Source organism: Perognathus longimembris, chromosome 16, assembly GCF_023159225.1.
Source record: "Perognathus longimembris pacificus isolate PPM17 chromosome 16, ASM2315922v1, whole genome shotgun sequence".
Taxonomy (NCBI): Eukaryota; Metazoa; Chordata; class Mammalia; order Rodentia; family Heteromyidae; genus Perognathus; species Perognathus longimembris.
The window spans coordinates 21,057,504-21,070,654 of record NC_063176.1 but is presented as its reverse complement, the minus strand read 5'-3'; the positions used below and the strand labels follow the sequence as shown (position 1 = coordinate 21,070,654).

At 42.2% G+C, this 13,151-nt stretch overlaps 1 protein-coding gene across 1 annotated transcript in view; it reads right to left on the bottom strand.

Annotated features, from left to right (window-relative positions):
* The window catches only part of Prkg2 (protein kinase cGMP-dependent 2), a 110,208-nt gene extending 104,977 nt beyond the window's left edge, over window positions 1-5,231 (bottom strand). Inside the window, exon 1 of the mRNA XM_048364172.1 lies at window positions 4,974-5,231. The gene's annotated coding sequence lies outside the window, so the exon portion shown is untranslated. The remainder of the gene's footprint in view (window positions 1-4,973) is intronic.
* Between the last annotated feature and the right edge of the window lie 7,920 nt (window positions 5,232-13,151).

Sequence of the window (13,151 nt, the reverse complement as noted above, 5' to 3'; positions counted from 1 at the left end):
AAAACAGATACCCTGAAAACACTAAAGGAAGGAGTAGGAGAAACACTTGGGCTCTTTGGTACAGGACGGAACTTCCTTAACAAAGACCCAGAAATGTGACAAATCAAAGAAAGGATGGAAAAATGGGAAAGCATCAAACTGCAGAGCTTCTGCAGGATTTAATTTTTTGAGTTCTAAGTATATTTTACTCACATAACAATATGTTGGAAATTAACAGTACAACTCGGATAGGGGGATTGGGGCAGAGGAAAGGGGGGAGAAAAATGAAAGAGGAGGTAACAAGTTTGACAAGAATCATACTCACTACCTTATGTATGTAACTGTAACCCCTCTGTACATCACCTTGACAAGAAAATTAAAAATTTAAAAAATCTCTTGGATTTTCTGGCCCAGTCTGGCTTCCAACCATGATCCTCAGATTTCAGCCTTCTGAGTAGACAGGATTATAGTGGTGAGTCACCGGGTTTGTGGCCTCACAATTAGGTTAAATATATATTAAATTATATATGTGTGTATAAATATATAATGTATATGAAGAAACGGGCAAAAGATCCAAACAGACACCATCCCAAAGATTCCCAGATGGCAAATAAGCATGTGAAAAGATGTTTACAACTCTATGTTATTAGGAAATTTCAGATAAGAAACCACTGTCAAGATACCACTAGCCACAGATTAGAGTGACTCCAATCGAAACTACAGACAACACCAAAAGCTGGCAAGGGCATGGAGAACTATGAATTCTCATTCATTGTGGGAAGGAGTGTAAAAAGGCATAGCAATTTTTGGAAGATAAGATGGTAGTTTCTTCTAAAGCTGGTCATGAATCCTGGTATGATAGAAATATTTGAAATCTCTATTTTCTCTGGAGCCTGCAGAATTATTCATAATTGCTGAAATTTGAAAGTCAGCATGTCCTCCCAGGGGATAGTAAACTGTCATATATCTATGTAATAAAATAGTATTCAATAATAAAAAAGTAATATCAACTAATTACTAGAAATGGAGGAACTCTAAATGCATATTATTACATGAAAGAAGCAGTGTGAAAAATTTACATAAGGAATAAATCTGACTATAGGGCATTCTGGAAAATACAAAACTAGAGAGTACTAAAAAAATCATCAGTGGTTGCCAGGACTTTGGGAGAACGATGGGAAAATGAACCAGTAGAATAAGATGATTGAAATACCTCATTATCAACTACTGTCCAAACCCAAGAAAGACTCAACACAAGAAAAAAGTAATGAGCTGTTTTGTTGTCGCTGCTGCCAATCCTAGGGATTGACCTCGGGGCATGGGCACTGTCCCTGAGCTTTTTTGTTCAAGGCTGGTGCTCCACCATTGGAGCCACATTTCTGGATTTTTTTTTGCATAGTTTATTGGAGATAAGAGTTTCTCAGATTTGCTGCACAGGCTAAACTATGAGCTTAAGTTAATAGTAATAGATCAGTATTTGATCACCAATTACACCTAATGTTCCACACTCTTGAAAGAATGCTGAGGAGAATCTAGTGGAGAGGGCTATGTAGGAGAAACTGAAATTTTCAGGTACATTTTCTGTAAACACAAGACTACTGTTAAATAGAAAGTCTATTAATTAAAAAAAGAATCCTGTACTCGGAAATGGATGTAAGAAAATGGGAAGCATTTTTAGAAAGCAGGCTAAAATGCAAACTGGGTAGAAAGAAAGTGATGAGTAATGAAGCTAAAACAGTAAGGAACTGGAGTAAGGTACTGAAGGACTTCATATGCCACCAACAGCAAATGGATTTAAATGCAAGCCAGATTCTTTTTAAGTTATATGGTCAGATCTGTCCTTTAGAAAGAGGAAATTTATTTTCTTGGGAACAAATGTGGAATGGAGTGAAAAGAGTTTAGAGGAAATAAGACAAAGTAAGAGGTACTGCAGCAATTCAAGCAAGATGTGGTAAGTATGAGATTCAGACCAGTGCAGTCCCAACTCTATTTTAATGACATGAACACTTTTGAACTAGAGGGAAAAAAATAGCCCATCTCCATAGTAACAAGAAAAAATATTCTCAGAAGGATTTCATAAAAGTTGTGGCTATAGGTAACCATAATTTTCTTTCCTTCAATAAACCATGAAAAGAAGAATCATTCTTTTCTATGATATAGCAGTTAAAAAATAGAAGAGTAAATTATATAAGCTTTTTAACATAAAATTCTAAGTGTATATAAAACTAACATATACATATGTATGTACATATATGTATATCAATTTGGTCTTATCATCAGCTGTCTTGTCCTAGTTCTTTTAGAAATAATTGATTGAATATAGAAAGCCCTTTTATCATTCCCCAAAGCAAATCAGACCATTTTCTTTATGAGAAACAGCTAACTTCCACATCAATACCACAATTAAAAGCATCTGTCCACTGCATCTTGATTTGAAGAGTAACTTTGTTTAACCTGAAATCATATGAGTTTATTGTACCAACATTTCCCCTACTCCCAAGGCTATCTTTGAAGTGTCCTCCCTCAGAAAAAAATGTTCACAGTAGATTTTATGAATGACACATTCTATATTTTGACTGCCAAATTTAGTACCATTTGGTAGTAATTAATTTCTAGGTGCTACATTAGCAGATAAACAAGAAAGCACAGGACTAGAGGCATGTAGGTAGATATCAGGAGATGATAGCTGATGGAATTTGAGTGGTGGTGGAAAGAAAATATATATACTTTCAAGTTTATATTGTAGAAATTGAGTGAGGTGTGATATCAGTAACCAAAATAAAATGCAGGCCTGAGGCCTGAGAGATGAATTGCTAATTTAATTTTGGACATGCTAGAAAATAAAGTTCAGGGAGACCTAGGGAGGAGGGGGAGAGAAGGGGGAGGAAGGGACTTTAAGTGAGGAGATTGAGGAAGCAGCAAGAAATTAAGGAGAGGGGCTGGGGATATAGCCTAGTGGCAAGAGTGCCTGCCTCGGATACACGAGGCCCTAGGTTCGATTCCCCAGCACCACATATGCAGAAAACGGCCAGAAGCGGCGCTGTGGCTCAAGTGGCAGAGTGCTAGCCTTGAGCGGGAAGAAGCCAGGGACAGTACTCAGGCCCTGAGTCCAAGGCCCAGGACTGGCCAAAAAAAAGAAATTAAGGAGAAGAAAATTAAATGAAAGGAAAACAATAACAGTAATCAATACATATGTGGATCTGAAACTGAGGAAGGATGTGAAACTGAGATTGGTCATAAGAAAAGGAAGAGCCAAGTGCCCATGACTCACGCCTGTAATCCTAGCTACTCAGCAGGCTGAGATCTGAAGATTGCTGTTCCAAGCCAGCCCCTGGAAGGAGAAACCTTGATATTCTGATGTCCAATAAACTTCCAAAAACTTGGAAGTAGTGCTGTGGCTTAAGAGGTAGAGCACTTTGCCTTGAACATACTAGCTCAGGGGTAGTGCCCAGGCCTTGAGTTCAAGCCCAGGACTGTCAGAAAGAGGAAGAAGAAGAGAGGAGAAGGAGAAGAAGGAGGAGGAAGAAGAGGAAGAAGAGGTGGTAGTAGTAGTTGTAGTGGTCATGAAATAGGAAAAAGTAATTGTACAAACAAGAACTCTAAGAAGGAAACAAGCCATGGAAGTGAAAGTTTCAAGAGGTGAGCAAGCAGGGTGCATGTCAGATCCAAGTCATATCCAAGGAAATGAGATTAGAAGGGAAACACTGAATTTATCCTTTATAAAAGAGAAGGGTGAGGACAGAAACTCAATTACCAAATACCATAGAAAGGGCCAAGACTAAGTGTAGAGACTTCAAGGTGGTAACATAATTGTAGAACAAATGATTTTTGCAATGGCAATGAGAGTTTGATAAACCCAAGATAATAAACTAATGAGGATTGGAAAAGGACAGGAAAGGGAGACAACAACAGATCATAGAGACTGGGCACCAATCCAGGCCACCCAAGCCTTTGCTGTGATGTGAATTCTCGTTAACCCCTATTTACAATGAAGTCAGAAGGCTGGAGCTCAAAATTCCACCTAAAAGAGGAAGACAGTAAGTATTGTCTTTGTACGTCACTTATTCTTGGTTATCCTGTATCCCAATGGAGAGGAAAGGTTCCAGATTCTCCAAAGAAAATTCTCTCCTGAATCCACTCCTAGCATGCCCGCCCCCTGCAAAACTGGCAACAGCTGTTGTGTAGCATGTGGGACGATCGCCTTCTCCCAGAGTTAAATAGAAACTTGCAAAGAAAAGGAACAATTTCGGAAGAACTGTGTGCATGGGGGTGTGGCCGGGAGCAGGTGTATGCTGCGCTCTTCCTTTAAGAAAAATAAAATAAAATATCCCTGGGGCGGTTGGATGGAGATGGAGAAGTGAAGGCGTCTGTCTGGGCGTCATCCTGTCCTCCCTAATGGCGTTAGCAGCATCATTGCTTTGTATTCTTAGCTCTGGCCTCAAGGGCTGTGTAGTTTGTCGGTTTTATTTTTTACACTTTAGCTTTCACACTTGTGAGCTTGCAGCCCTTTCTGGTTCTCTCGTCCCCAACGTGGCTGTTTCCTTGCTTTCATTTGTTTCATCACCAGGAAAATACAGAGCTGTGGAAGCGCCTCGCGCTGCCCGGAGTGACATAGGACACCCAGACAAGTTCACAAGGACTTGTAAAAGTCCTTGTCCCACAGCTGTGTCCTCGCAGCTCCCCAAGACCTGGCAGACGCACAGCCTGGCAGGGACGCACACCTGGACCCCGCCTTCGAGCCCCCGACCCGTCGCTGCCGCGATCAGGTCCAGTGTGAGCTGCTTGCTGCACAAAAGCGACCGTACCACCCCGAGTGAACGCGACGAGTGCACACACCGACACACACACACACACACGCCAGGCACCCAGCTGGGTGTGGACCCGTGGGGCTCCGCGCGCAATGCACACACATACAGCACGAACCCCCAAGGACTCCGGGTCCTGTCCCTCTCCTCGCACCCCAGGTCCCCAATCCTCCATCCCGCCGACCTCACCCGCCAGCCGGGTAACTTTCCAGGTGCGCAGCTTGTCACCTCCGTGCGGCCGCCCCTGCGTCTCTCGTCCTTCTCCGCTACCGCCTCCCCCACAGAGGCTGCGGGCGCGCTTAGCGCTGCGGGGTCCGCTCGGCCAGCCCCGGCCGTGTGCACCGTGCGCGGCCAGGGCCCGAGGCTGCGGGCGGGCGCTGCGCGAGAGCCGGGGACGCGGCGAGCGAGCGCGCTGCGGGCAGGAGCTGCTTGCCCGCTGGGTGCCGCCGCCTCACTCCTCTGCCAGCCGGTGCCTAGGAGGCGCGCAGGAAGGGAAGAGGTGGAGGGAGGGAGGAGGAGGAGGAGGAACCGAGGAGCTGGAGGTGTGTGGGGGGGGGGGGGTGCGGTCAGCGGGGCTATGACATGCAAGAGCAAGAAGCTTCCCTAAAGGTGGGGTCACTCCGCGCGCGCACCTATGGCCGCCCGAACCTTTACTACCGACACAACCCGGTGGGCCAGAGCCAGACGCAGTGTACCTAAACACCCCACAGCCTCCAGAGTGAGGCAACTTCAGGAAAGCCATCTCGTCCTGCTAAGCGCCTTTATATGAGGATTCTTCTCTAGAGCATGTGGGGCGACAGGGGAGGAAAGTTGGGGGATGGGGCAGGTTGATCATTTCCTTTCCTCCCTCTCCCCCATTTCTCCCTAACCTCAGTCCCTCTAGCCTGTTTCAGTGACAGGTTCTCCCATCTCCTTTGCCAGAGCACAGGCAGACACAAGCATTCTAGACATGCATTCCCCTGTCATAGCATTGCCCTTCTGGTAGACATGTGACCCCCCCCCCCCCCCCAAGCCGCCTAGAGACGTGCTCTGTGCTCTTCCTGGACTCTGGAGCCATAACTTAACATCTAGCTTGTCAATGCAAGACTTTGAAGGGACAGAGGTTCTATCTCCCCCAGTGAATAGGTCTTCCACAGAGAGCTTTCTTGATCACTCATCCAGGTAACTTAAAACTCTCATCTCCTTTGGCCACATGTTTTCTTCCGGAGCATGAGTTAGGAACATATATATATATATATATATATATATATATATATATATATATATATATATCCACATTATTTACTGTGCTTTCTGGGTTTGTGAGATCTTGGTGAGGCTTCTCTGCTTTCCTACTGCCCGAAGACCAACTTCTCTGGCAAATCTAACAAGGACAAGGGCAGTTTCTGTGTGGAGGTCGGGGAAGTACAGTGAGGGCCTGTTCTTCACTGTGTATGTATCCGGAGAAATATTAGAACCAGACTCCCTTAGGAGTTTCAACCACATAGTAGCAATCTGGCTCCTGCAACCCCAGCATACACCATTGCATGCATACATGCATAGAATGAGCCCGTGTAAATGTGCTCAATGGAGCCATTAAGATTCAGAGGAGGAATAATATAGTCCTGTTTGCTTTTGTGTAAAACGGGAGGAAAAAAAAATATGCTTAAGTACTTTTTTCCATGAGCTTAAGCCTAAACTTGGACATCTCATGCTGACCTCTGGTAAAGCCTGAGGAGATAGGGAGTGCAAACAGAATTGCACAGGAAAAGGGAAAAGAGTTAAGTCACTGCTAAGTCGCTGGAGTACATGGGCTGAATTTTAGTCAAGAATTTGACAACAAAATGGAAGAAAGTGGAGAATTTTCAAAGTCTTTGTATTTCTTTCAGTTTAGGTTGTTTTGAACTGTGGGTTGCTAATTAATGGGTGATAAACTTGACTTATCCTGTCACAACTATTTTTTTTAATATCGGAGTAGAATAAAACAGCAGAATTGTGGCACATAGGAAGAGTAAATCTGTTTTTAAATCTTTTGTGCAGTTAAATTCAAATATGTTGGCAGTAGGTCACATATGTTACATATACTTTCTTCTTGCTCATTGAGGCAAAAGCTTAAAAGCCACTGATGGGGCACAGGCTGTTACCGAGTCAGAATTTGAGAGACAACCTCAGCTCTCTCCTAGCAATCTTGAATTATGAGCTCAACCATGCTGAACAGGGAAGAAGAGCAGGAGGGGGAAGGGAGAAAGCCTGGAGGCTTTATGACCATTATTGAATCCTTTATGCAGTCTTTTAACACAGGGCTTTCCCCAGCTCTTCCAGCTCAAGCCCACTGCTAAAACCAGGAATTCAGTGATGAAAACAATGACCTTGTCATCTCTCAGCATAGAGGCTATAGTCCAAATGGGAAAAGCAGACATTAAACAAACACAAAATAATGACATATGCAATGAATACGAGGGAGGCAAATAGTAGAGAAATAAACATGGGGTCATCATCGAAGACTGCTGTTAATAATTACCTCAATTGAAAATGTCTAAATGATAAGGAAATTGATTGTTTCATATGGCAAGAAGTCCGAAGGTCCAGAGGTGCTAGCAATGTCAGGAAGGGCCCAGGCTTGTGCCCCTGCTCCCTGCCATCCCAGTCTGCCAGACGGGAACCAGGAGCTGCTCTGCACATGGTTTCAGAACGGTTGGAGCAGCTCCAATTATGCAATTCTGAGAGTGCCCAAGGTAGCAGTGTGTCTCTTTTCAAGGGTGGGGATGTCCTCTGAAATTTCTAAGGAGAGTTTTCATCTGTCATTAGTCAAAAACAAGTCACATGCTTGTCCCTAAATGCTGGGATTGGTGAGGATGGGTAGGACTCTCCGAGAACCATTTCTGAGATCTTCGGGATTGTATCCTTTGAAAAATGAACAAAGAACGAAGGCGGCAGTGGATGTTGGGAAATCTAGAATCTGTTACAGGGGTTCAGAATATCTTCTCCAGGAAAATGTGGCATTTCAACCTGAGATGAATACAAGTCAGATAGGAAGTGAGGAGAAGGCCTCTCAGGCAGAGTGACTCCCCATGCAGAAGGCTACAAGTGTGGTAAATGCTGATTTCCTTTCTCATTTACCATTTGTTAGCCAGTGGAAGAGTCAAGTGAGCCTCAGGCAGCAAGCTCAAAGCCTTACTTAGCCTGATCCAATTTACAATGCTAATAGTTGCAGAGCCAAACTAAGTCATTCCAGAGCCTAAAAGCATGAGTGCCCTCAGAGAGAAGGAGATGTCATCATCTACTGAAGTCGCAATCTACTTTCTAAAAAGACTACAGTCATCCCTAGTCTTCCAGGTAGAGATCCAAGCTCCCTTTTCAATGTTTCTGTAAACCACTGGGACCAAAGGGCATTGTATTTATCAGTAAGCCTCCAACTGGATGTACCTCTTCTCTTCTGCATGCCCTGGTATCTGTGAACCTTTACTATCAAAGAGGGAGGATCCTCATGATGACAAAGCTCAGGGGTAGTCTACAGAGATGAGGAGAGTTTATATATAACTAAAAAAGCTTCCAAGCAGCTCCATGTTCTACAGAATCTGTCTTGCAGACTGTGTGTGTGTGTGGGGGGGGTGGTGGTGGTGGTCCTAGGGCTTGGACTGAAGGCCTGGGTGCTGTCCCTGAGCTTTTATGCTCAAGGCTGTGTGTACACTTGAACCACAGCTCCACTTTTGGCTTTTTGGTGATTAATTGGAGATACAGTCTCACAGACTTTCTTTCATGTCCTGGCTGACTTTGAACTATGATTCTCAAATCTCAGCCTCTTAAGTAGTTAGCATTATAGGCATGAGCCTCGGGAGCTCGGCTTACCTACTCTTATTTTATCTCTAAATGAACTGCCTCTCTGCGGCTAAGCTGGGAATAGAGTCCAATAGGGTTTCCAAGCCAAATCAATCCTTAGAAGCCCCAAGATTACTAATTCCTGTTCAAGCTCATCCAACATGAATTCTGTTTTTGTGGGATGACTTTCTGCACAGGAGATAAAGGACCATTGCATATAACCAGCTCCCATCAGACTAATGGTAGGCTCACAGGAATTGGAGTTTAGCTGAGAAATTTCCAGGCTCAAGGTGAGTTTCCTACTAGGTTTGGACACATTTCCAGTGGACTTGAGAGAGTTTCAGTATCCTGATGACCCATGCTGTTTCTCATAACCATGAGAGCTTCTCTCCTTTCTTCCTTCATATGTTCTCTTGTTTTCATTCTTACTTGTCTTACCACATTAACCTCATGAGTAGTCATTCCAACTTCTAAGACTAGAGGCTTACGTTGCTATGTCCCCTCTGATTGACTTTGCCACAGTCTTCATGCTATTGAACCTCCACAGAATACAATTCTTTCATTCACATTAATACTATTAATTTCTTCCTTGAAGTCCACTGACTATGCAGGAGAGTGGTTACCCTTCTGTGGTCCCACAGTTATATGCTGCTCCAAGTTACTAAGACTTGTGAACTTGTCCATCTCTGTACAGACATTAGAAAAAGGACATTGCTATATACTTCTATCTCCAGATCAAATGTATCTTACATTTTCATATATACATATACACACATATGTATGTATGTATATATCCATATATACTGTCTAATATATCTAATATATTTAGTTTCTTTTTTAAAAAACCTCCTTACGAAGATAACAGAGACCTGAAAGAAATGCCTACTCATCTTCATGACTATTTTCCTTGTGGGAGCTCATTAACTAATATCATACAAACCTCAATTCCCAGCACTGGGATTATTCTCCATTCCATCCTGCTCTTTACAAGGGGACAGTGACCTCCCATTTACCAGATGCCGCCCCCCTAATCCCTGGTGGGAAGGAGAGTGAGCCTCATTGGCCTCAAGTCCTGGCACATTTAGGCTGCTTCCCAGATTCAAGGCAGCAGCCAGAGCCTCTATGTGTCCCCCATTTTGAATGGAACAGTGTCTTGCTCATGTTTGTCTTGAATGTCTTCCTCTCTCTACCTCTGCTCCCACCCAGTTTAATTTTCTCAGGACTCTGTCTTTAACCATGACCACCCATCCTCTTCTCCTTGCATCAGTCCTTACCTCTAGATGCCTGGCCTTCCTTTGGAATTCCCCCAGTACTGGACTTTATCTCAGCCCCTCTTATGATGTCACTTTCTATTTTGTATTATTTTTATCATTCTCTGTCTACATACCTTGTCTTTCACTATGGGACTGTAAACAACTGGAAGGTAAGGTTCACATTCCTTCCAATCTTTATTTTTTAATTAGGCAAACATCAATTTACTTGGTGGAATTCTTTTTTAAAATGTTATCTTATTTTATTGTAAGGGTGGTGTACAGACGGGTTACAGTTACGTAAGTAAGGTAATGACTACATTTCTTGCTAAACATTCTTACCCCCTCTTCCATTCCCCCCCATTTCATTTAGCATCATTTTACATGATCATATGTACATCTGTTGAGCTATTGTGATCCTCTTCTAGGACTCCTAGACATATACTAATTATTACAAATAAGAGAACTTATGGAGCATTTGTTTCTTTGGGTCAGACTTACTTCACTTAATATGATTTTTTCCAATACTTTTCATTTCCTTACAAAAGGGCCGATGTCATTCTTTCTGATTGAAGCATAAAATTCCATTGTGTACGTATACCACATTTTCTTGATCCTTCCAATCTTGATGATATGCAACCAGTACTTAGTACCAGAAAAAAATACATATGTTCCTGAAATTCCACAGAATTTAGAGCATGTACTTGATTTTCTTTCTGGAATAAACACAATTGTTTGACATAGTGATGTTTCATTTGGAAAGCAGTAACCTGCCTGAAAAGGTCTCAAGAAATGGTAAATTTTACTACAGAGCACACAATTTGAAATAAATTTAATATCCTGGTTTTAGCTACATTGACTTTCTTACACAGTGTTTATTGATAACGTTGTGGTGCTCATTAAGTAATATAGCCAGTGTTTACTACCTACATACCAGGCTGGCAGTATCTGCTCACAGTGTTAACCATCCATGCTCTTTCAAAATGGCATGGACCACCCATTCACACTGTGACCCCCCTCAAGATTTCATCTCTTCTCAGAGCCAATATCCTGCATCTCAGTCAGTGTCATTCATATTCATACACAGAATTTCCACTCAAATCACTGGTTATTATAGTGCATATGTACTGCAGGTCAGCTTAGTCCCATGTGCGCCAAAGCTTCAGTTTCTCTGTCACAATGGCCAGAGCAATGGTGTAAGCTCTCCCCACAGTTGTAAAGCATCCATCAACTTCACATTCATTTGGATAAAGGCCAGCACAGCCTCTTTAATATCTGCTATAGACAGAGCTTCACTAGTTCCAACCTCCTACACTGACATGACACAGAGGCTTTAGCTTCCCAAACTGCTACCTGGAGAGGCCCAAACATAACCCAGGAATATAGTAGAGTTAATGCTCTGTGGAGTTGACCTTGGGCGCTGAGAGCCAGGAGCCAGGAGCAAGACAACAGATAAATTGTTCACCCTTCCTGCCCACCCAGGAGCTGTTCAAAGATGCAATGGTTTTATACCTCTGGCTGCTCTAGCATGACTCAGCAACCAGCTTTGCTGTCTAGAGACACTGTGGGCAGATTGGTAATGCACCCCTTGAGTCTGTTTGTTTATTTTTTTTTCTTTCTCCCTTTCTCTCTGATTTCCTTTTAACACACATTCCTGCTGCCCTAGAGTAACATCCTAAATAAAGGCTTGGCATGTGAGCTCTGACTCTATAGATTGTACTTTCTAGGGAACACATATAATTGCAACCTTTATCCTTCAAATTCACTTGCTCTTTCTCTTCGTGAGTTTCTAACTTTCCAGAAACCACTGGCTCCTTGATCCTCTTTATTTCTCTGTCTTTACTCAGTTTCTTAATAGTTCAGCAAGCAATGGCATCTGTTGTGTCACTCTTTTGGTACTTTTCCCCATTCTATATGCTACAATAGCCAAAAATCCCAAACCAAACCCAAACAAACAAACCACCTATCCTAGAGGAAGCACATTTCTTGACGTTAGTGGAACAAGGTAGATAATGCTTCGATCTCCTCTTGTAAACTTAGATTCTGTATTAATGTTAGCAGATTAGACTGGTAAATCCATTTAAAGAGTCATCCAATTGTATTTGTTCATATTAAAATAAGTGCAATTTACTGTTCTTACCACCTCTGTAAATTTGAAATAGATCTATAGATATCAATATATCTACAGATGTCACATTATCTTTCTTCTTGAATGGGAATGGTAAATTTTTCCATCTTTCTTCAAACCTTCATATACTATACACCCTTTATAATTGAAGAACAGATAATTCTAAAGAATAGAAGATAAAAAAACTGTGATATTCTCCTATATGCAATATTAGAGCTGAACATGAGAGGTAAGTGAATGAGAGAAACAAACATACATACACATGCATGCACATATGTATACTCATTATGCATATGTATGCAAATATACATACTATTATAAACACATACATTCTTATACTCCAGACACTCATATGGCCTTGGGTCTTCCAAAGGCCATTGTCCATAATGTTAGAATTGAGTAGAACCTTTATTTATGTCACAATTTCCATTAAGAATTTTATAATCAAGTCTTTGCACACCAGATTTTGGATTGAACAGTAAAATTTCACACAGCTAAAACAAGCTTTCCTCCATAGTAGTTACTCAGTGAATATCCATGTTTTTCAAATGTTCGCCCAGAATAAAAAATATATTAATTAAAATTTAAAATGATGTTCAGAAACTATTCAAGTGACAAGCACTGGTGTCTCACACTTGTAATCCTAGCTGCTTAGGAGGTTGAAATTCGAGGATTGTGCTTTGAAACCAACCTGGGAAGGAAAGTCTGAGAGACTTTTATCTCCAGTTAACCAGCAAAAAGCTGGAAAGGGAGGTGTGACCCAAGTAGTAGAGTGCTAACCTTGAGCAGAAAAGCTCATGGACATGGTGTTGGGAACATGGCCTAGTGGCAAGAGTGCTTGCCTTATATACATGAAGCCTGGGGTTTGATTTCTCAACACCACATACATAGAAAACGTCCAGAAGTGGTGCTGTGGCTCAAGTTGACAGAGTGCTAGCCTTGAGCAAAAAAGAAGCCAGAGACAGTACTTAGGCCCTGAGTGTAAGCCCCATGACTGGCAAAAAAAACAAACAAAAAAAAAAAAAAAAACACCACCACAAAACAAAAGCAAAACTCATGGACAGTACCTAGTTCAAGCCCAAGAACCAGCACACACACACACACACACACACACACACATACACACACACACACACACACACACACACCACCCCTATTCAAATCATTTAAAACTTTTAAACACCTTAAATC